This window comes from Mesocricetus auratus, unplaced genomic scaffold, assembly GCF_017639785.1.
Source record: "Mesocricetus auratus isolate SY011 unplaced genomic scaffold, BCM_Maur_2.0 Super-Scaffold_100004, whole genome shotgun sequence".
NCBI lineage: Eukaryota > Metazoa > Chordata > Mammalia > Rodentia > Cricetidae > Mesocricetus > Mesocricetus auratus.
This window is the reverse complement of record NW_024429189.1, coordinates 14,946,482-14,973,108: the sequence shown is the minus strand read 5'-3', so window position 1 is coordinate 14,973,108 and position 26,627 is coordinate 14,946,482. Positions and strand designations below refer to the sequence as shown.

The window sequence follows — 26,627 nt, the reverse complement described above, 5'->3', positions numbered from 1 at the left end:
GAAAGGAGCATGGAAGTGAAGAGGCCACACTGACAGTAAAGGATATAAAGTAGGACCAAAGAAGTAAAGACAGAAACATTCCAAAGAGGAGCTCAATAGGTGGCTCTGTGGTTAAGAGCACTGGCTGTTCTTCCAAAGGATCTAGATTTAATACCCAGCGCCCACATGGCTCATAAGTGCCTGTAACTCCAGTTGCGGGTGATCTGACACCTTCACACCGACATAAATACAGACAAAACCACAGTGTAAGCTAAATAAATAAACAAACAAATCTTTAAAAAAAAATAAAATCTTTCGAGAAAAAAAAAAGAAAGAAAAGAAACATTCCAAGGTTGGCAGCCCTAGAGGAAGTCAAAGGTTCCAGAGCCAGAATGCTGAGTTTGAAGACCATTTCTGTTCCTTAGCAAATGGTGATGTGGCCCATGCCATCTCTATCCTGGCTTCCTCATCATAAATCGGTTTATTTCATAAACAGCGTACTGCAGCTAAAATAGCAGTAAGTAAAATGTGTACACAAGTTGACCCAACTTTTATTTAGCCTTCATAATGACTTTGGGTAAAATTATCTGAATCATTGGTGTACAAACTGTGAGGTTTGCTCCACAGCTGAGTGCAACAATGTATCTGAACTGGATTAGGACAGCTCAGTTTATGATAGGCTTGCTCTCTATTTGGTACCTAGAGAGAAAAGAAAATAGGTCGGACACTAATAACCAGCGTCAACCACAGTGTAATGTTTACAGAAGCTGCAATCCTTAAAGAGAGACCCTTTCATGCAATTCTAGCTTAAAATTATATCTAGGTATTTTTCTATAACTTTTGAGTTCATGAGCTTATTTATCTTCTCTGTAAAGTTCAGAATCTAATTTCTAACACAGGTTACTTACGGCAATAAACTCTGCAAGCTCTAAAATGACAAGTTGAAAGATACAATTTTTTAGAGTTATGAATTAATAGCTGTATATGTCAAATACTTTGGAAGTGCCAACTTCTTCATATTTATAGATATATTATTGAAATGATAAAAAATGAACCAAGGAAAGAGGAAAGAATGGGGAAGCACATACAATGAATCAAGTGTACTTAACAAGACATGTACAGACACTTTGGTGAACATCTCTTTTATTGCATTACATTAATCAAATACTACTAAAGACATCCATCTGAACAAAGTGGCACAATGATATTCTATAAAAAAAAAAACCACCCTCTTGGAAAGAGTCCGCCCTGACAGCTGTATCGACGGTATTGTCTTAAGTGATTGCCAGGCCTACACTTGTCAGAAATTAAGACATTTGCATATGTCCCCCAGCTCTGCTCTTCTTTCATCCTAGTCCCACCAAGCTAGCCTTCGACAAAAATAATAATTTTGATGGAGAAATTGCACAAACACTTACAAGGACTCATAAACCTGAGTCTAGATGATGTTTCCAGTATTTTTTAAAAGAGTGACATAATTTCAGTTACTTCCTATGAATGTAAAAGAACATTCTGGCTACTGAGCAGGTCAATCTGACCCCACCAGGGCTTTATTTTATCATCACACAGACCCTGTTGCTGTTCACTGCCCTGTGGCACTGCCTGATGACCTATGTAAGGACTGCAGCTCTTACATGGTTGATTTTTGTTGTTCTTATTATTGATTTTGTTTCTTTCTTTTGAGACAGGATTTCTCTGTAGCCTTATAATTTGCTCTGTAGACCAAGCTAGCCTAGAACTCAGATCCACCCACCTCTGCCTCCTGAGTGCTGAGATTAAAGGACACTAAACCTAGCTGCAACTCTACCTTTATATAGGTCCAGTTTTTCTAGAATTAGTTACTTGCTTGCCCTGAAGGGAAAAAAATCATCAACTAATATATAAGCAGATAATTCTGTGGTTGGTGTAATATACTTAGAAATCTGCTTTCTAAGACTGCAGTGTGTGCATAGAAAAAAACATGAAATTGTTAACGCAGTGATTTTAGGATTGCTGAGACCCGTCTGGAATCTGTTCCAATCTGTGACACATGCTTGTCTGCACTCCATGGCACATTCAAACCTACCTCTTCTTGCTGCTGTCACTCCCATGCAAACCAACACGCTCTATGTAAATATGACCAATCACTGCTAATCTTCATTGATGAACAATTTCTTATTCGTGTATAGAAGAAAAATAATATGCCTTAAGAGAAATAACTTTCACAATTTTCTTCAAGGCTAAGCCATAAAAGATAGAAAATTCTACCTCCAGTTTTCACATGGAAAAACTAAACTTACATTTTTGTGATTGACTTTTGACCCCTGCTTTAGAAAAGAGAAAAATCATTTAATTGTGCTAGTATGCTAGATGTCAAAACATGAAAGTGTTCAATGGCATTCAAACTGAAAATGAAAAGACAACTTCCAATTTCTCTTTAAATATTCAGGAAAGGCATCAAAGGGTTTAGACTGGTGTCAATATTAAATAGAAAATATGTCTGAATGTTGATTCCAGAGACTAAAATGTGCTTTTTTGTGTCATATGAGTGTTTGAAGATTTGGCAGAGGGACGTAGGATCCTACTCTTTGCAGGAGCTGTCGCGCCATTGGATGGAATGTCTCTACCAAGGCTGCAGCAGTACTAGATAGCGTGTAGCCGGGCCTTCTGAGAGACTGCATTGCCAGCCGGAAAGAAGCCTGAGTTAGCAGGTGCGCTTCACAATGTCTTTTTCACAGCTCGGCTCAGAAACTGTAGAGCAGGGTCTTTGAAAAGGCCCCCTCAGTACTTCCCCACCGAAACCCTCAGCACTTAGAGAATACCCCTAACCAAGCAGACCTGATTGGGGGAAATTCCCTGGAAGAGCCACGTCTAAGCATTGGGACATAACAGTGAGAAACGTTTTAAAAAACAAGCCGCGTTTATTCTATGTGTAAGTTAACTTCCGTTTTCCCCTTTAATATTTGGTTAGGATTCAGAAAAAAAGAAAGGTAACAGAAAAAAGGGGGAAAATCTAGTTGGAAACAGAATATAATCTATTAGCTTTTACACTGCAATCGGACTGCTGGTTTCTTTCACACGAAGTGCTAACTTTTTAAACTTTTTTTCATGGTATGAATGTATTCGTATAAAGTTATAAAGTTCCAGACTCTGTGACTCCTATTAAAAGTGCTGGCAGTCTGGCCACTCTGTATCTATACACGGCAACTGACTGGAGAAGAATACATGTCCCTCAGTTCTAAAAGTTACATATGTCCAGCTTGCCTTTACTCCCTCTCCTCCTACCCTCCTACTCCTAAAGTATTCAACTATGTTACTAACTTGGTTAATAGACTTCTAGATGTTCTAGACCTGTGTGTGTGTGTGTGTGTGTGTGTGTGTGTGTGTGTGTGTGTGTGTGTGTGTGTGTGTTCATACTGGCTTAAGATAGTTACAGGATTCTTAGACACCTGGTCCAGCCTCTATTTAGCACAAGATCCTTGCCCAATTTGTCTTGCTTCAACATCAACAGCTCTCCATGAAGTTGGGAAAAGCTCCTGAAAGCAAAAGAAGTGGGTTGTAACGGGGAAGTGAAATCTGGCTTTGAGTAATCCGTGGTTCTTTTCAAGCAAACTGAACTGCCATCCTCTCTCGATCCCAATTTCCTAGCATACAGGCTAAATCTGAGAAGGTTGGTTGGCTTCCAAAACAGCTTAGAATTTCTCAACAGGCACCATCTCTCCCAGTCGGAGCAGCAGGCAGGTAAAGGAACCTGCCAATTCTCTGTGCCTCTTTGGAGCCACTCAAAGAGCGCCTGGGGGTAAAATAAAAACAAATAAGGAGATGGTCTATGCAGAAAGAGACCCCTGGGTCGTGTCCCTCCCCTGTCCTCTATTTGCATCCTTACAGACCCCTATGACTTTCCACTCTTCCTGAGTTTTGAAAGAGAGCAAACGCTCAGAAACAATTGGCAGGTGATTTCCAGTCATTACCTGCCTGCCACGCTAATTACAAGTCATTACCTGCCAGCAGCATGCAGTTTTGTACAGTTTGTGAATCATAGGGAGGGTGTACTTAACTGGAAAGATCATTTTTCTCAGACTAAAGAATGCCAGCGTTTGGCAGCCCTGTGCAAACCAGTATGATGTAATGTGTAGCGGGCACACACTATGTTAAGACTCATCCTTGAGATTTACACACATGCATCTTACATGGATATGGCTAAAAGGAAATCTGTGGGTTTTCTATCATTCATTACCATGTGCCCCAAATTTCATATTATTTAATGGAGGGGGCAGGCTTTCCTGCAGAATATATACCAAACACAGAACATACACAGCATCATGGTATCAAAAGTGCATCTTGCAATAATCATGGTTTGGATTGCTGTATACTTTTAAAGTTTTATAAGATATTGTAGTCTTAATTTCCACATGCAGAATGGGTATTGTTGATGCATATAAATTATGCATGTCTCTGTTGCACAGACATCTATCAAAATTGTCATTTGTATTCCATATTATACATAAACCGTGACTCAGTGGTTAATTACAATTTTTAAAGATTTCTGGTTATTTTTTAAATTACTAAGAGCCTAGTTCTCCTGCTTTCACTTTTAAGTTTAATTTTGTTTTATTGTTCCTCAGTCTCAACACACATACACACACACACAAAACTGAACATCATGTAGTTGACTTAGCTACATTCCCTTTGTTTTACAGGCAAGGAATAAGAGTCATAACAGGTAAGATATGCATTAAATTTTGCCTGAACTTTGAAGATAATCACAGGATTTTCCAGAGTGACACTTCCTTTTTGTTCAGCAGCTTGAACATGAAGACAGGATACTTCTTTTCCTGCAATACAGCAATTATACCAAGTTATGCTTTGACACTCTTGCCACAGGCAAGTGGCCAAAGAGCATCCACAGTCAAAATATCTAAGCGACTTAACAAGCTTCCTTTACTCTCAGAAGAGGGAACCCAACCCTTGAGAAATGTTAAAGTGAAGGATACAAAAGACTGTTGCTGTTTGCTAATGAAAATGGTGTCGGTGGTTTGGGCTGATCAAGGTGTATTCCTGACAGACATTCAGACCTATATTTGACACAAAGCCTTTCTCCAGTTAAGGCCTTCTTGATGGTACCAGCTAATGAATGACTCATCTGTGAGCCCTTTCCTTGGAACTACTTGTTTTATGGCTTGGTCACAATGGGTCACCCTCCCAGTCACCAGTCCCACCACTCTCAAGACTAAAGGTAACGCCTCTAGTTTCCACCCCATTTTTTAAAATACCACCACAGTTACCTCGCAGAAGACATCAAAACTAATTAAATATACTCCAAAAAAACTATTACAAATCATTTGCTTCAGACAGAGATAATCAGATTTAATTAGGTGACCAGTGTTGATGAGGTACAAAAACAAAAGCCATTGCTCCTTGAAAAGTTTCAGGTCCTGTAGAGGCCCAGTCTACTCTCTGTGACACAAATAGTAATTGGGCATTTCTAGAAAAAAAAAAAAAGGCAGGCATGAAAAGAGGTTTCTCTGGAATCAAACCTTCCACTTACGGTTCATTTTCTCTTTTTTCCAGGTGATTCAAAAACAAAACCTACAGCATATACAAAGAAATAGCTATGGCCTATGTTGATACCACCACGGCACAGACTATACCTGGCCTTGTAATCGTGATTTTTGCAGATGATTCATCAAATATATTTACCAGTCATCTTCAGTGATTATCAACAAACTTGATTAGTACCACAATGAAAATCTTACATTTCCCCAGTATTCATCAGTTAATACACTTTCTTTGGCAAACAAAGCAAACTGTTCAAGTTAAAATTTAATGCAATGAAAGTCTTTCTCACAAGGAAAATATTTTTTAAAAGCTGTTGATTCTCCACAGCCCCACACCTGGCACTTCATTGTTGTCTGCAGTCAGCCCTGCTCTGAACATTCATTGAAGGCTACTTTTCATGTAATGACAATAGATGCTATAGAGTGGGGAAATTATTTTACAAATCCTTGCCATGAAGTAGTTGTCAATCCCTGACAGATGTGTTAAACATAAAAGTAGGTAGTATTCTTAAAGAATGATAATTTATTTTAAGTATATATGCACATGTATACACACACAGGCACACATATATATACACATGTATATGTGACAAGAAATTGAAAACAGTGCCGTTCTCGTATTTTCATACCATTGATTCTTGATGGTTAGGCTTCCGGCAGCTGCCTCTTATCATCTTAAGTCCTATATTGTGTTTACATAAACATGTAAGTTCACAGATTATTAAAGTAAACAAGTACCAATTATTGATACATGTTCCACAGTGAACTTTTCTGGTATTATAGCATGAAACAGCTCTGAATAATGGCTCTTTATATGCTATTGTTAAGCAATTCTCCTAGAACTTTTATCCAACAAACGCACATAATTTTACATGAGAAATTGCCTTAAAGCAAGTCTGAAACAGGCGTGCAAGTTACCAAAAAGGCCAATGTATTATTTTCCAAGTTTAAGTACACCTCAGAATTCTTTTCCCTGCCTCATAAAATGTTGAAAGGAAAATTATTTTCAATGCTGGCATTTAAATGGTATCATTCCGTGTGGAAAGAGTTACTGAGACATTTGTTAGAAGTCAACAGAAATAATTTGGACATATTTTGAACTTATTTTATCTGACTCCTCGACATTTAATTTGGTGTGAAAAACAGCAACGGTAGAAAACAGATGTTAAGGGGCCAAGTATACAACAGAGGTCAAAACAAGCATCAAACACGGCTTCCATTTCTTAGCGGAAAAGCCAGGATTCCTCCAGCAACAGGTTCTACGGAAAGCTGCCTTTTTTATTGTTCTGCTCGTGATATCTGTAGACTACACAATGCAATACTGTCTGCCATGGAGCAATACCTCTCAGCACCAGTAATTTAAGACTTTCTTCTCTGTAATACACTGAGCCATCATAACCTGTCTCTTCCCATTTAGTTTAACCTACAACCACCACATACTGATTTGGCTGTGTGTGGCTTTTTCTATTGCCATTTATTACTCTGCTCGACTCCTGAAATTCTGTTTGCAATTTAAGGCCACAAATTAGAAGCGTAAGTCATCTGTTTCCTATAATCCCCCTGTCAGGACTCGAATCGCATTTGGAGCTCAGCACTGAGCCTGGGCCTGGGCCCGCGCAGGCGTTCTGATTGGCTGGCCTCTCTACAAGCAGCAGAATAAATAAAATACCCCGGAAAAATAGAGCTTTTGGGGGAAAAAAAAAGAGAGAGAGAGAGAGATGAAAGGAAAGAAACTGGGTTTCAAACAATTTCTTCTCCCTTTCATAATTATTGAATTAATTGTTAAAATAGTAGGGTTTTTTCTTTCTTTTCTTTTCAATGATCAGCGGAGCTGAATATACCTTTTTTTAAGGACAAAACAGTGAGTGTCTAGGACACCATGAGGGAGCAGGAGCAGTCTGCTTGGGGAATATCTTTAAACCCTGCCATGTTTCCTACAATACTCACCTTGCTGTGTTGCATGTGGGTATCTTTAAATAGTGTTATAGATCTTTTGCTAAGCTAAAAATCTATGAAATCCTAATCTACTCGTTGAACCAGACTTTCCCTTGTAACACATTTTGGCAAGATCCAGATAGTACCCTAGATTTATTAGAAGATTTTTTTTAAAGTTAAGCACTGAATCAGTGTATCATTATTATTATTATTATTATAATATAAGAATTTCCAAATTTGGGGAATCTGACCTTTTTTGGATTTCCTTGCCTCATTTTAATGGGCCTCCATGTAGCACTCCTGAGTCTTTGGATTCTTTCAGGATTTCATATTTTTAAATATTTTGCTTTTTTTCTGTTACTCTTTAAGTGTTCAACATATTACATTTCATATTAAAAACAGCAAGATACAAAGTATAAATGGAGAGTAGCCACATCTAAAAACATCAGACTGCCACAAAATCATTATTTAGTTGCAATAAAATCCAACAGACTGACTCCTATTAATAAATATACTTATGTTAGCTACACTTGGGAAAATGTTGGAAAAAAGAGGATCCATATTTACTGAATTTGTATTTCAAAAGCACAGTTTGTATATCAAAAGAACATAATATTCAATGGGAAAAATTACAAGCTAAATTTTAGCCAAAACTAGAAATAGATACAATAATAATAATAATTTTAGAGAAAAGGCATCTTTAAGAACAACAAAAGAATCTAATATTAAATCATTCTAGAGGTAGGTAATAATTTGTAATACCACTTCTGGAAATGTTTTACACTTCTGTAATTTAAATTCCTTTTCTATTTTTTACATCAGTTTTTGCAGCCTCTGAGTCCACAGTTTGGCCCCCTGATCTCTTGTAATTTTAAAAGAAACAAAGGAGGAAAACTCGCCAAGATGTTAAGGTTTCAAAGACACACACACACACAGAGAGACAGAGAGAGAGAGAGAGAGAGAGAGAGAGAGAGAGAGAGCTACTGTATGTGCACACTCGCGCACTCTCATTATTTTTTCAATTTCTTTCAACTATACTTTCTGTGTTACAGATTTATTTAATAAACAAATGCATCTTCTGGGCCCATAATACACAAATGCATGCTACTGTTAATTCATTTACAAAATGTGCCATGATGGCCCCTGAGCAAAAGAGCAATCTTGTTATAATGAATGTGTACTATTCTTAATAAACACAGTGTAGCAACGACCTGCAGTGCACACAAAGCACACCCAAACCATTTGGTTTGTTCCCAGAGCTCGGACACCAGCACCACTATTAAATAGCTGTGCTCTGGGAGAGCAACCCAGTATTGGCATGCAAATGAGCACCCGAAGAGGCCAGATGCTGTTCTTTAGAAAGGAAGAGTGTTCCTGCTCAAATTTAGGGGTGGGGGGAGAGCCTGTGAACGTTACAAGCAAGGGCAGTCTTACGAAGGAACGTGAGCCCTTATATTTCCTACTATGCAGATGAGCCTAGACTGGGTGAGCACTTGGTGCAAACATGTGAGCATTGAAGTGCTCCATATTTCCATGACACAGTGGACTGCTTACCATGGTTTTGCTTTTGTTTAATTTCTTATGGGTTTTCTTCATGTTCTTCATTTCTAGTCCAGAAAGATGACTCTTAACTTTGAAAACCTGAGAGACTTTACCTCCGCTTTCTAAATAGAAGCTATCATTCTTAGAAAGTAAATGTTTTTCACATGCATTATTGAATAATAGAAAAGAATGTGCTTTTGCTTTCCCAAAGAAGCTCCTGGCACATGATTCCCATCTGTTTAGAAACCCTCCTGAATTCCACAATTTGTGATGGGCGTGAGACCCACTATTGCCTCCTTTATCTCGTCATAGCAGTCGATGGCCGTGAGGATGAAGTAGCAAGGGGAGCTAGGAAGGATACTGAGACTGGTTTCGCAGTCATTTTAGTAGCCAGAGCCCCTATTGAATTCAGAACACAATTTTTCTTCTTGGCTCATTTTTTATTCTCCTCTTCTCTGGGGTCAGGGAGCCCTTTGTTTATTTGAATTCCTCAAGTTGGTTGAGAAGATAAGACTTGATATCATGGGTGTGAGTTCAAAGAAACAAACTAATGAAAAGCAACCAAGATCACCCACATATGGTGGGACTCTCAAGGAGATATAATAAGAGTCCTGTAACACAAATAATTAAGTGTAAAACGTCCCTTCATAATGGTGGCATTTGGGGACAGAAACTTTCTTTATTTCTTTCTTCCTTCCTTTCTTCCTTTATTTTGATACAGAGTCTTACTATATAACTCTGGTTGTCCTGGGACTAACTATGTCGACCAGGCTGGCCTTCAACTCACAAACATCTATTTACCTTTGCCTCCAAAAGCTCTGGGACTATGGGTATACACCACTATACCTGGATGGGACAAGAACTTACTAGAGAAAGTTGTAAATACTTTGTGTAGTAATGGTTTCTTCCATACATATTCTTTTTATAAATATTTTTGAATACTTGTTTACAGACAGATACCCACCTAACGTAGAAAGTTACACATTATTGCAAATAAAATGAACACATAGTAGTAGCTAGATGTACACAAAAGACCTTTTGGTGGCAAATTATTAATCATATACACAGTAAATACATTTTTATGTGGAAATACTTAGTCAGTAGAAACAGAAATGGATAAAAATATGCTTGATGGAATTACTTGTGTTGTTGGTCTTCTTCTTCTTCTTCTTCTTCTTCTTCTTCTTCTTCTTCTTCTTCTTCTTCTTCTTCTTCTTCTTCTTCCTAAGATTCTCTTTAGCTAAGGTTAGCCTGGGGCTGCTGGTTCCACTATTTTTTCATAGATGATCATAGGATCATTGCTAAATTTCTAAAGAGCCCTTTCCTCCAGTCAGTCTGTACATAAAATCCATCTATACATTTACAAATTGTTGAACAATGTGTTAGTTTTATAGGTTGTTGTAATTCAGTACCACAAGGTGAGCTGTGGCAAAGGCAGGCATTTATTCTCTCAAGTTCTGGATAAGGTTATGGTAGCATGGGTTAGGACTTTATATTTGGAAGGTGGGAGCAGGGAGAGGAACATGCAGCCCTACAATTACAACAAGCAGTTAGGAACTCAGTATCAGACACTTATAGTTTGGCACTTTATAATTTTATAATGAAAAAAAAGAAAAGAAAAAGAAGAAACAAAAACTCTGCAAACTATTGAGGAATTCACTATCAAGAACATTGTTTAAGCTGGACACGCTGATAGATGCCTGTAATCCTACTACTTGAGAAACTGAGGTAGGAAAATTGAGGGTTCCCGGTCAGCCTGCACTTCATGGCAGGACTCTGTGTCTGAAGATAGCGATTCCTACATTATAAAGAAAAGTCCTTCTTATGAGAATTAATGGGACAAATTGCTCTACAGACCCAGACCAGGAATCACTGAGTCTCTTCCAGTTAATTAAGATATTCTAAAATGCTTTCCACGAGGGTAGAGGTAACTGATCTTCTTTTAGTTGGCTGCTTGCAAGTTTAAATGAAATCCGAGACTCATCACAAATATACCTAATAAGCTCATTAATGTATTTTAGATAGTGAACTTTACCCAGTATAATTTTATTTTTCTTCATTTTATTTCCCTTTGATATTTTCATATTATTATTTTGTCAATGTATTATTAAAAATAGTATTAAAGGCCCAATTCAAGAGCAAAGCAAACTATAAAAGAATTTCAAAGTTAATTAGGATAAACTCAGATTAAATTGATTTTCCCATAAAACAAAAATAATTTAAAAGGTAGGCTGTGCTGTGAGAAAGAATGCATTTATAATACAAATGTATTTATTTTCAAGTAATAGAAATTACCATAGAATAATGAGGTAGCAGCATTGAACGTGCATAAAGTTACGCCAAATTCATGTGACTTTAAGGGAAAGCTTTGAAGCTATGACATTTCTGAAAACTTCCTTATGTACTAAAGTGTATGACAATGAGAAAACTAAGGGATTAACATGAACATGTGCTCAAGGTATCTGGATGCTGTCAAACAGCAGAGTAAAATAGATGCTGTTTGCTCAACGCTCAGATTTGATAGCAACTGGAACAGAACACTTCATGGCAGTAAGAAAAGAAGCAACAGCACAGGAAAACTGTTGCTGGGGAAGATGCCTGGTTTTCAATTTGCGATATCGGAGCTACAGCGAGGGATCAGAAATATGAGTCCCAGCACGTGGCAGCAAGTGGTCCTCAGATTGCTGTTTGCTTGCTTGCTTGTTTGTTTTTTGAGATAGCGTTTCTCTATGTAGTCCTGGCTGTCCTAGAACTCTCTCTTTAGACCAGGCTGGCCTCAAACTCAGAGATCTGCCTGCCTCTGCCTCCCAAGTGCTGGGTTTAAAGGCGTGTGCCACCAAAGCCGGGCTCCAGCACTGCTTTTGCTTAACTCCAACTAAAATTACTAAGATGAATGATCCCACACATGGTTTAGTTTTAATTTTAAAAATACTGACACCTTTTAAATTAAACCTGGATCAATACAAACTGGTCTAAAATGTGTAGTGCCACAAACAGCGCCAACTAGGGATGATTCCGATTTCCGCTAGATCTTTGCGGCACCGATCCCACTTCCAAGACATCTCTTCTCCAACCTCACAAACTTGCAAAGCCGTAGAATCCCGAACTTTGATGCGCAGAGTGTGTTTGGCATATTGATTCTTAAAGTGAGCCAGTGGGACTCAGCAAAAGGGGAAAGTATTTACCCAGGAGTGTGTACCAAGTCTACAGCACAGCCAGAGCCGTAAAGTGCCAGCCATGACATGGCACCACAATTAACACTGTGGTGATACTATCAGAGTCACCCAGACATTCTTCTCAAGACACATTTGGTTTACTCTTGCAGTCTCCAGATAACAGCGTCTGAAACCAGTCACAGAAAGACGTAAGGCAAACAGTGTTCCTTGGGGACAATTAAAAATATGGTCCGGGAGTTCCACATCTAAGGCTGTATCCGTGTGCCTTACCTTAGGCATATGATCAAAGCTCTTGTACTCACACACTGGGCCGAATTTCCACGTTGCTGGGAGCCCAAATTCGTATCATCATTTCCCCAAAACTTGTCCTTCATGCTGGGCTGCACTTTGATTCTCAGGCTTTTCAAAGGTATGTGTGACTTCATTATGCCTTACCTACCGCCCTTTGTGAAGGATGACAAACTACTAAGACAACAAAACTGCTAAGTCCCTCGGTGTTATTTCTGGCTGTGCAGTTGACACACACCGTACTTCCAGCCAAGTCACTCACCCGCTCTACAGCCAAGGTCTTTCTGGGTAAACTGGAGGTTGTCAGTTTCACCAGATCATGTTCAGGAAACACTGAAGTATGTGCCTGAAGGTTTCTGTAGACATGGGAAAGAATTATCATGACTATTGTTGTTGTTTATGACAAATGCAGCTGCAGAACTTGAGGACTAAGGTCTCCCTGTGGATTTGACTGTGGCCTCCAGAACCTGAGATTTCATTTTAAAAGAATTAAATTTCCAGTCTGCTTTCCAGGGGTGACTGTGAGAATGTGTGCTGACAGACTGTTGTCTTCAGAGGCAATATCCAGACACACTAAGACAATGCCACAGCCTGAGCAGGGGTGACCCTTCGCCATTCATCTTAATGGAGTGTTAAACTTGAAGCCTAATTAGGTCCACTTAAACACCAGCATTATTATACTTTTCTCTACTTATCTTCATACCAGAAACAATCAACTAATGGACTCATTTAATCTGTGTGCATGCAAGGGTCCCCTCCAGACACCCTGTCACTTTGATAGCCAGCATTGCAGTCATAAAAGTACAAGTTGTAGACTTGTGCTTTGGTTGCTTTTAATTATCCACACAATTACACTACTTTCTGTTACCTTGAAAACTTAGAGACAAGACTGTACACAGACATATGTGAGGTTTGTAAGGCCTCCAGACTGATCACCATCCCATAATGAGAAAGTGATATCAAAGTTGCTGCCAGGATAATACGCACACACACACACACACACACACACACACACACACACACACACACACAAATGTGTTAAATGAAAGATCAGCTCCTGTTCCTTGACAATTTATAGTTTACCCTTTGCATACACACCCCGCTTCCCACACACCCTTTCTGATTTTATAATTGTTGCTTGAACTGTTTTAATTTTTAATTCCTACACTAAGCCATGGACAAAAACAAAATTAGAAATATATCAATTTTCTCTTGACTATTTTATACTTATACTTGCATTAAGGATCCAAATCTGGGCCCTTAATGCAAAGTTCTTGACTGCCTTATAAAATATCTCATAAAAGTGAATTTATTTACTATGGATTATAAGGGATTAGTCTGTTTTCCCTGCATGGTCTCTGTGCCAACATGGTACATGAGAAAAATTTTAGAAGTGTTTCATGCAAGTATTAGTAACCATCTTTAAGGTGGGAAAATATATTATCCCACTCATGGACCTACCTTTAGCCACACTCACGTCCCAGGAAAACACTTGAGTCTTCCCATTGTTCTCCAAGAGTGAAATGGGTAACATCACGGGCTGCTCCTTTCTAGCAACAGAAATAGTTGGAAGGTAATTGTATTCCTCAAAGATCAGTATACTTTCCAGACAAGAATTTACATTTAAAGCCAATCCAGAGTCAAAATTTACTTTTGAATCATTCAAGCAAACAGATACCATTGCCCAGTTCAGGCTGAGGACAACCCAGAGATGCTAAGAACTGGTGAGCAAAAACAGTTGCAAAAAAACATTTCCAAGGAGAATTATACACATATACATATCGATTATAGGTGATGTGAAAAAAGCAGTCCTTTTGAGCCTTTCTTTAAACTGATAAAGAGTAATTGCAGTACTCTTTTTTTTTCCCTTCCATAGCTGGGATCAAGCCCTGAATCATACTCTCAGCCTGCAAGCCTTCAAACTTTAACAGTTGCTCTGACAACTCTAAAAGGCAAAGAACTAATTTCTACCTTAACAAAGACGTGTTTATTATGTTTACACTAAAACAGTCACATGGTCCTAAATGCTTTCTGAAGTAGGAGTTTGTTTCTTACTTACAGACTTAATTATGCAAATTCTCAAGATGATCCCTAGATGCTGATGAGCTCCAGCAGAGACTAAGAAGGAAAAGTGGACCCTTAGGGATCATTGAAGAAAAGAGGCAGAATGTGTACCGGACAAGAGACAGGAAGTGAGGCTGAAGTGGAAAGACAGGCCACATGGTCATGGAACCTGGTGAGCACACCAACAGGAAGGATCTATTTGACCACTGCAGAGTGGAAGCCATGCGCATCACAATGGGCATGTCCACTTGGGAGTCATCCAGGACCAGAAAAGCAATTCTCCAGTTTTGTAGTTCCCTGACCTTCACTCCACAACACAAGTCTTTCTGAGAACAGCAAGGGTGGTAGAGGAAATACCTCTCTCTGAGAGCTAGTCTGAAGGCTAGAAACTAAATAAGATCGTGCATGCAAGGTCCCTATCCTAGCAACTATGCAGAGTACTTAACTGATGTCTAACAGTTTACACTAAACCATCCATATACAGCAAACAGTAATAATGACAAATAATAGCGTATGGACATGCCCCTCAACAATTGTGTTTCTCCGAATGAGAATGGAAATACAAATCTGACATTGCTTCAACAGGCCTTTGTTCCTAAATGGCTCTCAGGGCATGAGAATTTCCTAGGGACATGTATGAGTGATGCAGCGTGTAGCACAAATACCAAAACTCCAGAGACAGCTATTGGGGTTCCTGTTGAAGATTAGAGAAGCAAAGCAGGCAGACATTAAAGAGTTCTCATCTCTACCATCGCTCAGACCAAAGAGGTGAGGTGATCCACCGAACCTGAGATTGTATCTCCAGACTGCAGTGCTCTCCATCAAGCCTCAGAATCATAGACTGCTCTCTGACATTGCACTGAGATCCTTATATATGCTCTAGATCTGGGATTAAAGGTGTGAGCTCTGTTTCTCTTTTAGACTGATACACTCTCATGTAGCCCTGTGTGGCCTTGAACCCACAGAGATCCTTCTGCCTCTGTCTCCTGAGTCCTGGGATTAAAGGTGTGTGCCACCACTGCCCAGATTCTACCAGGATGGCTACCTTTACATGCTGACCTTCAGTGACTTTATTAGGTCATAAACAGTATATCACCATAACAGCAATGTCTTCTGATGTTAGAAACTCAGGACAAGAAGTAACTTGACTGTATTAATACAGAAGAAACCCTTGCATTACAGCTGGTAAGGTATCTCTCCCAGCTTCGTGAACATCATTTTTACTTTTTCTTCTTTCCCCATGAAAAACAACATCTTTTTGCAGTGAGTATAGCATTGTGGTTGACAAATCTTGATTCAGATTCTAGCAAGACCTGAACCTCTTTGCTTCCATTTCCCATTAGAAAAATAAATTGATACAGCCTCATAAGAGTGAGTAGAGATTAATTTAAAAGCATAAAATGAGCCTACTATAATGTCAGAAGAACTTTAACTTTCTTCCCAATTCTTAATTCCCTCTCATCTAATTTAAATTATCAGATCATCATAATTATTTGTGTATATCTCTCACCAGGTTCTGTGCTTCTTAACAGCAATAGCTAGAACCTTTCATACATGAGACTCGTTAGTCACTCTCAAAGCTGTTACTATACAACAAATTGGAATTGTTGGTATGGGAAAGAAAAGGAGAGACAGTTCCTTCATGATTATTGGCGTTTTCAGTTTGATTGGATCACTGTGTGGAGATAAGCTGGTTCCAAAGGGTCACAAAATATAGTTCTCCTAACAAATGTCTATAGTCTGCGTCCTCTGAAGTACATCATTTGTTGGAAATGCCAACTCTCAGGCCTGCCTAGTCCTGAGCAGAAGCTCTGGAGAAAACCAAGAAGGCTGGGCCTCAAGGCTCCATGGGTGATTCTGATGCACTATAATCTTGAGAACCTCTGACTTAGACCATTCACATCTACCATGATAGTGACACTCAGAAAATAGACAGTCGCAGGGATATGTAGTCTAATGCCCATAGCATCACTGGACTTGTTTAAGTTGGGCACTAGTTAGCATCCCATGTGAACTCACTTTAACTAACCTGAATTTGTCTAGGAAACAGGACATGGTTGCTCTAATGTCTTCTCTTGAATCTAGCTAAGATCATCAATACCATTTCCTGGACATTGGTATCTTGGAAAAGAACAGATGAGTTATGCTAACCATGCTAGATAGCACTCATACACAGCACCCATTCAGTTGCTAGGAGAAATCCCCAAGTGTACAGTCATAGAAAACAAACAATGATGTTTCTTTAGCTCAACTGTTCAGTGAACCAAATCTCGGCACCCTCCACCTGGCTTCAACTCAGGTAGATTATATTCTTAGCTTTACCATCATGGTGTCATTTGTGGTCCTAGAAATACTTTTTCATCATCCACAGCTAGTTTAAAAATGAGCACTTACATAAGTCAGTGGTGAGCAAATTAATGAAAGCAAATCAGAAAGTATGAATACCAGTTCTGTGCTGCATGCTAAAATACAAATAATTTCGGTAGACACATTTTCATCTTAAACTGTAGAACAACAAAAAAAAAAACATTGAAAGTTGCTTTGAGGACAGCTGTATGTGGAGAGTTGGAACTTTTTCTATGAACTGGATAGCATATTTGCTGATTTCTATTAAACTTTTCACAAAAGAAAGTATTAGTGCTATGATTAGAATCAAAACCTGAGGGATGCATAGGTCCAGATGAAGAACATGCAAAGGACATTCCAGGAAATGTAAATAACCCACTTAGTCATCTCTATTTCTTGTATTTGGAGATTGTGCATCTAAGAGAAACAGTGTAGGAAGAATGAGAACACTGCTATACAGTTGTTACTTAGAGACTTCTAACATAGTCTAGGACACTATTCATTATTTTTTTCCTTTTTTTATTTGAACTAGAAACAAGCTTGTTTTACATGTCAATCCCAGTTCCCTATCACTCCCCTTCTCCCGTACACTCCACCAATCCCATATTCCAACCCATTTCTGCTATCCAGGAAGGATTAGGCCTTCCATGGGGGGGATCTTCAAAGTCTGCCATATCATTTGGAGCGGGGTCTAGACACTCCCCCATGTATCTAGGCTGAGAGAGTATCCCTCAATGTGGAGTGGGCTGCCAAAATCCATTCACGTGCAAGGAAGAAATACTGACCCACTACCAGAGGCCCCATAAATTAACCAAACTTCCAAACTTATATCCACATTCAGGGGGTCTGGAATAGTCCTCACTGGTTTCTCAGCTATCAGTCTAGGTTCCATCAGCTCCCCCTTGTTGAGGGCAGCTGTTTCTGTGGGTTTCTCCAGACTTGACTTGACCCCTTTGCTCATCAGTCCTCCCTCTCTGCAACTGGATTCCAGGAGTTCAGCTCATTGCTTAACTGTGAGTGTCTGCTTCTGCTTCCATCAGCTACTGGATGAAGGCTCTAGGATGACATATAGGGTAGTCATCAATCTCATTATCAGAGAAGGGCATTTAAGTTACCCTCTCCACTATTGCTTAGATTGTTAGTTGGAGTCAACCACGTACATCTCTGGACATTTCTCTTCAAACCTATAATGGCTCCTTCTGGTATCTCTTTTCTTGCTCTCCTCTATTCTTCCCCTGACTCAATCTTCCTGCTCCCTCATGTCCTTCTCCCCTTTTCTTTCTCCTAACTCCCTCCTCACTGCCCCCCCATGCACCCAATTGGCTCAGGAGATTGTGTCCTTTTCCCCTTTTCCAGGGAACCATGTATATCTCTCTTAGGGTCTTCCTTGTTTCCTAGCTTCTGTGGCGATGTGAATTGTAGGCTGGTAATCCTTTGTTCTATGTCTAAAATCCATATATGAGTGAGTACATACCGTGTTTGTCTTTTTGTGACTGGGTTACCTCACTCAGGATGGTTTCTTCTAGTTCCATCCATTTGCCTGCAAATTTCAAGATTCCATTGTTATTTTTTTCTGCTGAGTAGTACTCCATTGTGTAAAAATACTACATTTTCTCCATCTATTCTTCAGTTGAGGGACATCTATGTTGCTTCCAGGGTCTGGCTATTACAAATAATGCTGCTATGAGCATGGTTGAACAGATGTCCTTGTATGAATGTGCATATTTTGGGTATATGCCTAAGAGTGGAATTGCTGGATCTTCTAGCAGAATGATTCCCATTTTCCTGAGGGACCGCCATACTGACTTCCAAAGTGGCTGTAGCAGTTTGCACTCCCACCAGTAATGAACAAGTGTTCCCCTTTCTCCACATCCTCTCCAGCATAAACTTTCATTGAAATTTTTGATTATAGCCATTCTGACAGGAGCAAGATAGCATCTCAGGGTTGTTTTGATTTGCATTTCCCTGATGGCTAAGGATGTTGAGTACTTCCTTAAGTGTCTTTCAGCTATTTTAGAATCCTCTATTGAGAATTCTCTATTTAGTTCTGTATACCATGTTTTAATTGGATTATTTGGTTCTTTGGTGGCTAGCTTCTTGAGTTTTTTGTATATTTTGGAAATCATCCCTCTGTCAGATGTGGGGTTGGTGAATATGTTTTTCAATTCTGTGGGCTGCTTTTTTGTCTTGTTGGCTCTGTCCTTTGCCTTACAGGAGCTTCTCAGTTTCAGGAGGTACCATTTACCAATGTTTAATCTCAGTGTCTGTACTACTGGTGTTATTTTTTGGGAGGTAGTCTCCTGTAACAGTTCATTCAAGGGTATCTCCCACTTTCTCTTCTAAGAGGTTCAGTGTGGCTGGATTTATGTTGAGGTCTTTGATCCATTTGGACTTAAGTTTTGTGCATGGCGATAGATACAGATCTATATGCAGCCTTCTACATGCCAACAGCCAGTTATACCAGCACCATTTGTTGAAGATGATTTCTTTTTTCCATTGTATAATTTTAGCTTTACCCCAAGGTATTTTATGTTGTTTCTAGAAATTGTAAAGGGTGATTTCTCTGATTTCTTTCTCAGCCCTTTTATCATCTGTATATAGTAGGGCTACTGATTTTCTTGAGTTGATCTTGTATCCTTCACTTTGCTGAAGTTGTTTATCAGCTGTAGGAGTTCCCTGTTCGAATATTTTGGGTCACTTAAGTAAACTATCATATCATCTAGAAATAGTAAACATTTGACTTATTCATTTCCTATTTGCATTCCCTTGATCTCCTTTTGTTGTCTTATTGCTCTAGCTAGAATTTCAAGTACAATATTGAAGAGGTATGTACACAATGGACAGCCTTGTCTTGTTCCTGATTTTTAGGGGAACCAAGTCGAGTTTCTCTCCATTTAGTTTGATGTTGGCTGTTGGTTTGCTGTATATTGATTTTATTATGTTTAGGTATGTTCCTGTTATCCTGGATCTCTCCAAGACCTTTATAATGAAGGGGTGTTGGATTTTGTTGAAGGCTTTTTCAGCATATACTGAGATGATCATGTGATTTTTGTTTCTCAGTTTGTTTATATGGTTGATTACATTGATGGATTTTTGTATGTTGTATCATCCCTGCATCCCTGGGATGAAACCTACTTGAACATGGTGAATGATTTTTCTGATATGTTCTTATTGAGTATTTTTGCATCAATGTTCATGAGGGATATTGTCCTGAAGTTCTCTTTCTTAGTTGTGTCTTTGTGTGGCTTGGGTATCAATGTTATTGAAGCCTCATAAAAAGAGTATCCATTATTATAGCCTCCTTTTTGTTTCTGATTTTGCTAATTTGCATGTTCACTTTCTACCATTTGGTAAGTTTGGATAAAGGTTTGTCTATCTTGAAGATTTTCTTGAAGAACAAACTCTTTATTGAATTGATTTTTTTGTATTGTTTCTTTATTTCTACTTCATTGATTTCAGCCCTCAATTTGATTATTTCCCATTGGGTACTCATCTGGGGTGAATTTGCTTCTTTTTGTTCTAAAGCTTTCAGTTGTGCTGTTAATTCTCTAGTGTGACTATTCTCCAGTTTCTTCATGTGGGCACTTATGCTATGAACTTTCCTCTTAGCACTGCTTTCAAAGTGTCCTGTAAGTTTGGGTATGTATTCATTCTCATTGAATTCTAGGAAGTCTTTAACTTCTTTGTTATTTCTTTCTTGACCCAGGAAGGGTGCAATTATGCATTGTTCAATTTCCATGAGTTTGTAGGTTTTCTGCAGTTTGTGTTGTTGTTGAACTCTAACTTTAAAACATAGTGTTCTGATAAGATACAAGGATTTATTCCAATTTTTTGTACCTGTCTAGGTTTGCTATGTTGCCAAGTATGTGGTTGATTTCAAAGAAGGTCCCATGAGGTGCTGAGAGGAACATATATTGTTTTCTGTTCAGATGGCATGTTCAATAGATGTCTGTTAAACCCACTTGGATCATAGCTTCTATTAGTTCCTTTGTTTCTTTGTTAAGCTTCTGTCTGCTGGTTCTGTCTAGTGGTGAGAGTTGTTGGTTGTTGAAGTCTCCCACTGAAAGTGTGTGAGGTTTTATGTGTCATTTGAGTTTTAGTAATGTTTCTTTTACAAATGTGGATGCCTTTGTATTTGGGACATAGATGTTCAGAATTAAAATTTCATCTTGATGGATTTCTCCTGTGATGAGTATGAAATGACTTCCTTCATCTCTTTTGATGGATTTTAGTTTAAAGGCTACTTCGTTAGCTATGCCAGCTTCTTTCTTGGGTCCATTTGATTGGAAAATCTTTTCCCAACCCTTAACTCTGAGGTACTGTCTGTCTTTGAAGTTGAGGTGTGTTCCTTGTATGCTACAGAAGGGTGCATTCTGTCTTCATAACTATTCTGTTAGCTTGTGTCTTTTTATGGGTGAGTAATATTGAGGGATAATAATGACCATTGATTGTTCGTTCTTGTTTGTTTTGGATTTGGTAGTGGTGGTGGTATTGTGTGTGGATTTCTACCACTTTTTTCTTTTGACTGTTGGTAAAGTGGGATTATCTATTGCCTATGTTTTTCTGGGTGTAGTTAACTTCCTTTGGTTGGAGTTTCCCCTCCAGAACTTCTATAGCACTGGATTAGTGGATAAGTATTATTTAAATCTGGTTTTGTCATGAATTAGCATGTTTTCTCCATCTACAGTGATTGAAAGCTTTGCACAGTATAGTAGTCTGGCCTGGCATATGCGGTCTTTTAGTGTTTGTAGAATATCTATCCAGAGTTTCCATAGAGAATTTAAGTGTTATTCTGATACGTTTTACTTTATATGTTACTTGACCTTTTTCCTTTGCTGCTCTTACTATTCTTTCTTTATTCTGTATGTTTGGAGTTTGATTATTATGTGGCAAGAGGACTTTTTTTGGTCCACTTTATTTGGTGTTCTGTAGACTTCTTATATTTCCATCTGCATGTCTTTCTTTAGGTTGGTAAAGTTTTCTTTTGTTGAATTTGTTTTCTGTATCTTTGAGGTGGGTTTCTTCACCTTCTTCTCTACCTATTATTCTTAGGTTTAGTCTTTACACAGTGTCCCATATTTCCTGGATATTTTGTGTTAGAGTTTTGTTGGACTTAAGATTTTCTTTGATTGATGAATCTATTTCTCCTAGTATATCTTCAACACCTGAGATTCTGTCTTCCATCTCTTGTATTCTGTTGGTTATGCTTGCATCTGTAGTTCCTGATCATTTACCCAGCTTTTCTATTAACAGCATTCCCTCAGTTTGTGCTTTCTTTATTGTCTCTATCTCAGTTTTCTCATCTTGAACTCTTTCCTTCATCTGTTTGATTGTTTTTTCTTGGCTTCAAGAGATTTGTTGATTTCTTGTAATTTTTGGTTTGTTTTTTCTTCCATTTCTTTAAGGGATTTTCTCATATCCTCTTTGAGGGCCTCTATCATTTTCATGAAGTTGTTTTTAGCGCATTCCCTTCTGCTTCATCTGTGTTGGGGGGGGGTGTTCTGATCTTGTTGGGGTAGAGTCCCTCGACTCTGGTGGTGGCATATTGGCTTTTCTGTTGCTGAATGAGTTTTTATGTTATCTTCTTCCCATCCATTTTCCCAGTGGGTGAAAGAAGAGTCACTTCCTTTCCTGGTGGGTACAGGTCCAAGGTTCCCTTCTGATAGGTGCAAACAGGTCCAATACTCCTATGGCTGTCCTCTTTCCATGGATAGAGGCGGGACTAGTACTGGGGCCTTGGCAGTCTCTGGGTGGGCTGGACTGCTAGGATGGTTTCCCCAGTGTGCAGTCCCCAGGTCTCAGGCAGTTGCAAGCATGGCACTGGAAGGCTGACACTGTTCATTCTTACATGAATTTTTATGCTTATGGTTCATATAATATGTTCCCTGTGCTACAAAGTATAAAATTCACGAAAAAAAACAGTAAACCTCGCCCTCAGAGTCAATATTAACAGAAAAACCTACAATACTTAAGTACTGCTAAAATAAATTCAATTTTACAGGTTATATTTAATTTGGTTACCAAAGCACCTGCATATACATATAATGCATTTCAGTGCTAATAATCACTATTAACTTATATATAAACAAAAATTATTTTTAGTTAAGATACTAATATCAATGCATTGAAGACATAAAGTGACTTAAGATCACATTCATAAATTGTATAATGCCAAAAGAGGAAGCAGAGTGTGGCTCTAGCATTTTCTCTATTAATTACAGTTTTTAGAAATCTTAGCAAGTGGTAGAATAATACTTTGTTCATTAACACTTTGTTTAGATCAATCCTTTACTCTCTTTACTCTGTTCTGATTGTATATCCCTTTTCAGCCAGAAAAACAAATGACTCTTTTAAAACTTTTCATACAGAGAGAAATGAAAAACCACTCTCTAAAGGTCCAGGGTTATCCCACACTTTTTAAAACTGTTTTTTTTTTCAATCATGCTTTTATACAATGTTGGAGGGTTAGCAACAGCTGAGGACTGAGAATGGACATCCATTAACTAAAGAAGCAATAGGACAGAAGTGAAGAGCTCTGGCTGCTCTTCCAGAGGTCCTGAGTTCAGTTCCCAGAAACCACATGTTGGCTGACAACCATCTATAGTGGGATCTGATGTCCTCTTCTGATGTGCAGACATACATGCAGATAGAGCACTCATATACATGAAATAAATAAATAAGTCTTTAAAAGATAAAAATAAAGAAACAATACATATTGGTTTCTCTTTGCCTTGAAGACACAGGTAATACCATGTCATTGCCTATCCAATATGATAACAGGATTTAATGGAGTTACATTGTTTGGCCATTGTATCCAGCCACTTTTCCAGAAATCTTTTCTTCCCATCAGACTCTGCCACCAGCCCACTGGCTACAGAAAGCAAGAATTTCCTATCTAAGACCAAAATGCCCTCATACCTGCAGAGCACGAGACTGAGTGGAAGGGAAAAAAATAATAATGAACAAGAAAACACTCTTTATAACTATTCAGCTTCAGTGATTATAGATGCAGAACTCTGGAAGGGAGGACACACAGGCCAGTAGTGCAAGCAGAACACTGGAAACAAGTGCTCACAGGTCACTAGTGCAATAAAAAGGACACCAGCCTAGATGACATGCTTAGTAGTCTGAAGTTGGTGGCAAGTGGAGAATGCCGGGAGTCAAGCTCCCTGGACTTGAAGTTGAACAGCCATATGACTTTTCTCTCTACCCTAAGCGGCACTGTCCATGTGCCCTTGTTTTTATGGGGAGAGTGTGAGTCTTTGCCACTGTAACATACCTTACGCTAATTAAATGTTCTAGACTTCTAAAGAACCAGATTTAAATATAAGCCACCATGCAGTATTCTTTCCCGCTTCTTTAGTGACTCATGTGACATCTAGTTAGCTCTCACATCTCAAGCATCTTTACGAGGTCATTCCATTTTGTTTGTTCTAGGAATAGAAGTCATAACCTTGCTTGAGTTATGTAAATCTTCTACCACTGAGCTATGTCCTCAGTTCTGTCTTTCTCAGACATCTTAAATCCAAGTCACATTCTGTAAGGTAGGTCAAAACTACTAAAAGTTGTGATTTGAAGATGACTGATCTCTTAGCAAATGCTGAAGTGCAGGTAAGTCGGTACAAGTTTTCAGAAAAGCACTTATATTAAATTTCTCTTAAAATATTCATATATTCAATACAATATTAATTATATTTTAAATACATGTGTAGAAAGATGTTTTGTGGCAGTGTTTTTAATAATGAAAAAAATTACAAGCAAGCTAAATATCCACCAATCAGAGAGCATGTAAATCAGTCATAATTCTTCTTATTTGGGTAAAATAAAATTACTTAGTCAAATAAAATTTTTGTTTTTGAAGACAGAATGCTAGATACACATTTTGAGCATAGCATAAATGCAAAGCATATTTATAAAAAACCTAAATGTCTTACTGATAATTGTTTCTGACTGGAATTTATATGTTCTTTTATGAGTGACTCCTGATATTTTAAAACAGTTACCAGTGTCCACCAGGTTCTTAACTGATATCCAAATATAGACTAAGCACTTTTCCAGGAAGTAATTATTAAGTAGGGAAATACATTTAGCAAAAACATAATAAATTCAATGTACTCATTTAATGAACTCTCATTTTAGACAGGCAATATACTAAACACTTTAATTTTTCTGTGAAGTAGACATCATTACATGTTACAGATAAGGAAACTGGTGAAATAAGTATTTCAATATCACATGAGCAGTAAGGAATAGTGGAAGATTTAGCTCAGCGTTTTCTGTCTTAGTGTTACTGCATTTAAACTTGAAAACCAGTTGAGCAGGATCCAGAATAAATGAACCATGATTTCCTTTTTGTCAAAGGATTGTTTCAGGTAGGAAAGCCAAGTGATTCTTAAACTTTGTACACTGTGACAACCTTTGCCCAAGAAATTATGAGGTATATTAGTATACATAATAAGTATACAAACCAAACATTTGCTCACAATAAATACTAAAGAAGTATAAATGAGATAGATGTGCTTATTTTGCTTTTACATAAAGAGTTACATCCTGGTTGAATACTTGATAATACAGGACATACAACATCTTCAATATTTTCAGAGAATGGTAATTTGCTTTTATATAATCATCAATGGTGAGAATGCTACTTCTCAGAAACATATAAAAAATGACAGAGGTCATTTTAGGGCCATTTCAGAAATTGTAGAATTTCTGTCCTAAGTCCAAACTAAAATTCATTTTAGCAATTTTTTGACTTGTCAGCCATTCGAACAGTAATTTTTTTAAATCAGCTATTCTAATACAATAAAATCTGAAGCTGTACTAGTTTGAGACTTATATACAAAGGAATGATGGGGAAAATATGGAATATAATTACATGGTTATGCTTCTATGAAAGCATAAAGCTTTGTGTGTATAGCAAACGTACTTCAACTGACAACACACAGTAGTCTTGAATTGAGCCTAGGTGCTTCAGTCCTTGGTAAACTGAGGTGTGATGGTAAGTGCACCCAGTAGGAAGTGTCCACGCTGAACACACAAGAACCAAGAACCAGGCCTGAAATGCTATCACACAATGTACAGAATGGGACAATGCTTCTGGGAACACCGTAGGTTTGTTATACATCATTCTGAATCAATACTAATATGTTGATACACTGAGAACTCTTTGACTGTTTCCAAATTCAGCAACCCCCACATTCAGTGACCTGACCTGATACAGAGTGGTGACCCCCCAGTTAAGGAAGCTCTGGGTAGCACTTCTAATGGTCATTTATGTTCAGATGGTTACTGTACTTTGTGTACAAGTGTGAAGCTAGGAATCAAATGAATCAAATGCAGGGTCTTGGACATCCTAGGCTGCCTCCCAGCCCTGGCTATCACCTTTTAATCATTGGTGATGGGTTCATTGCCTCTCTCCAAGGTATTTCCTTTTTTTATAGATGGTAAAATATTTATAGCGTTGGTGGTGCACACCTTTAATCCCAGCACTCGGGAGGCGGAGGCAGATGGATCTCTGTGAGTTCGAGACCAGCCTGGTCTACAGAATGAGTTCCAGGACAGTCCAAAACAATACAGAGTAACCCTATCTCAAAAAAAAACAAAAAAAAGAAAATATATATTTATAGCTCCGTGGTGCAAACACTGACCAAAACTGAGGGCATGTGCCTTCGGAATCAATATGCTTAGTCAATGTTATATGTATAAAACATAAAAATCTATCTTTTAAAAATCCTTTACAAGATTGTTCAAACAAAAT

General features: G+C 38.3%; 1 long non-coding RNA gene across 6 annotated transcripts in view; it reads right to left on the bottom strand.

Annotated features, from left to right (window-relative positions):
• Positions 1-1,059: 1,059 nt before the first annotated feature.
• Positions 1,060-26,627, bottom strand: part of LOC110340700 — a 125,953-nt gene continuing 100,385 nt past the window's right edge. For 4 of the 6 annotated variants that reach the window (XR_005877121.1, XR_005877119.1, XR_005877122.1 and 1 more), the window contains 3 exons: positions 13,919-14,007; positions 12,720-12,813; positions 3,758-4,793 (listed from right to left, as the gene is read on the bottom strand). This is a non-coding gene — a long non-coding RNA (uncharacterized LOC110340700). The other 2 variants (XR_002382503.2, XR_005877120.1) reach the window with 2 other exon arrangements.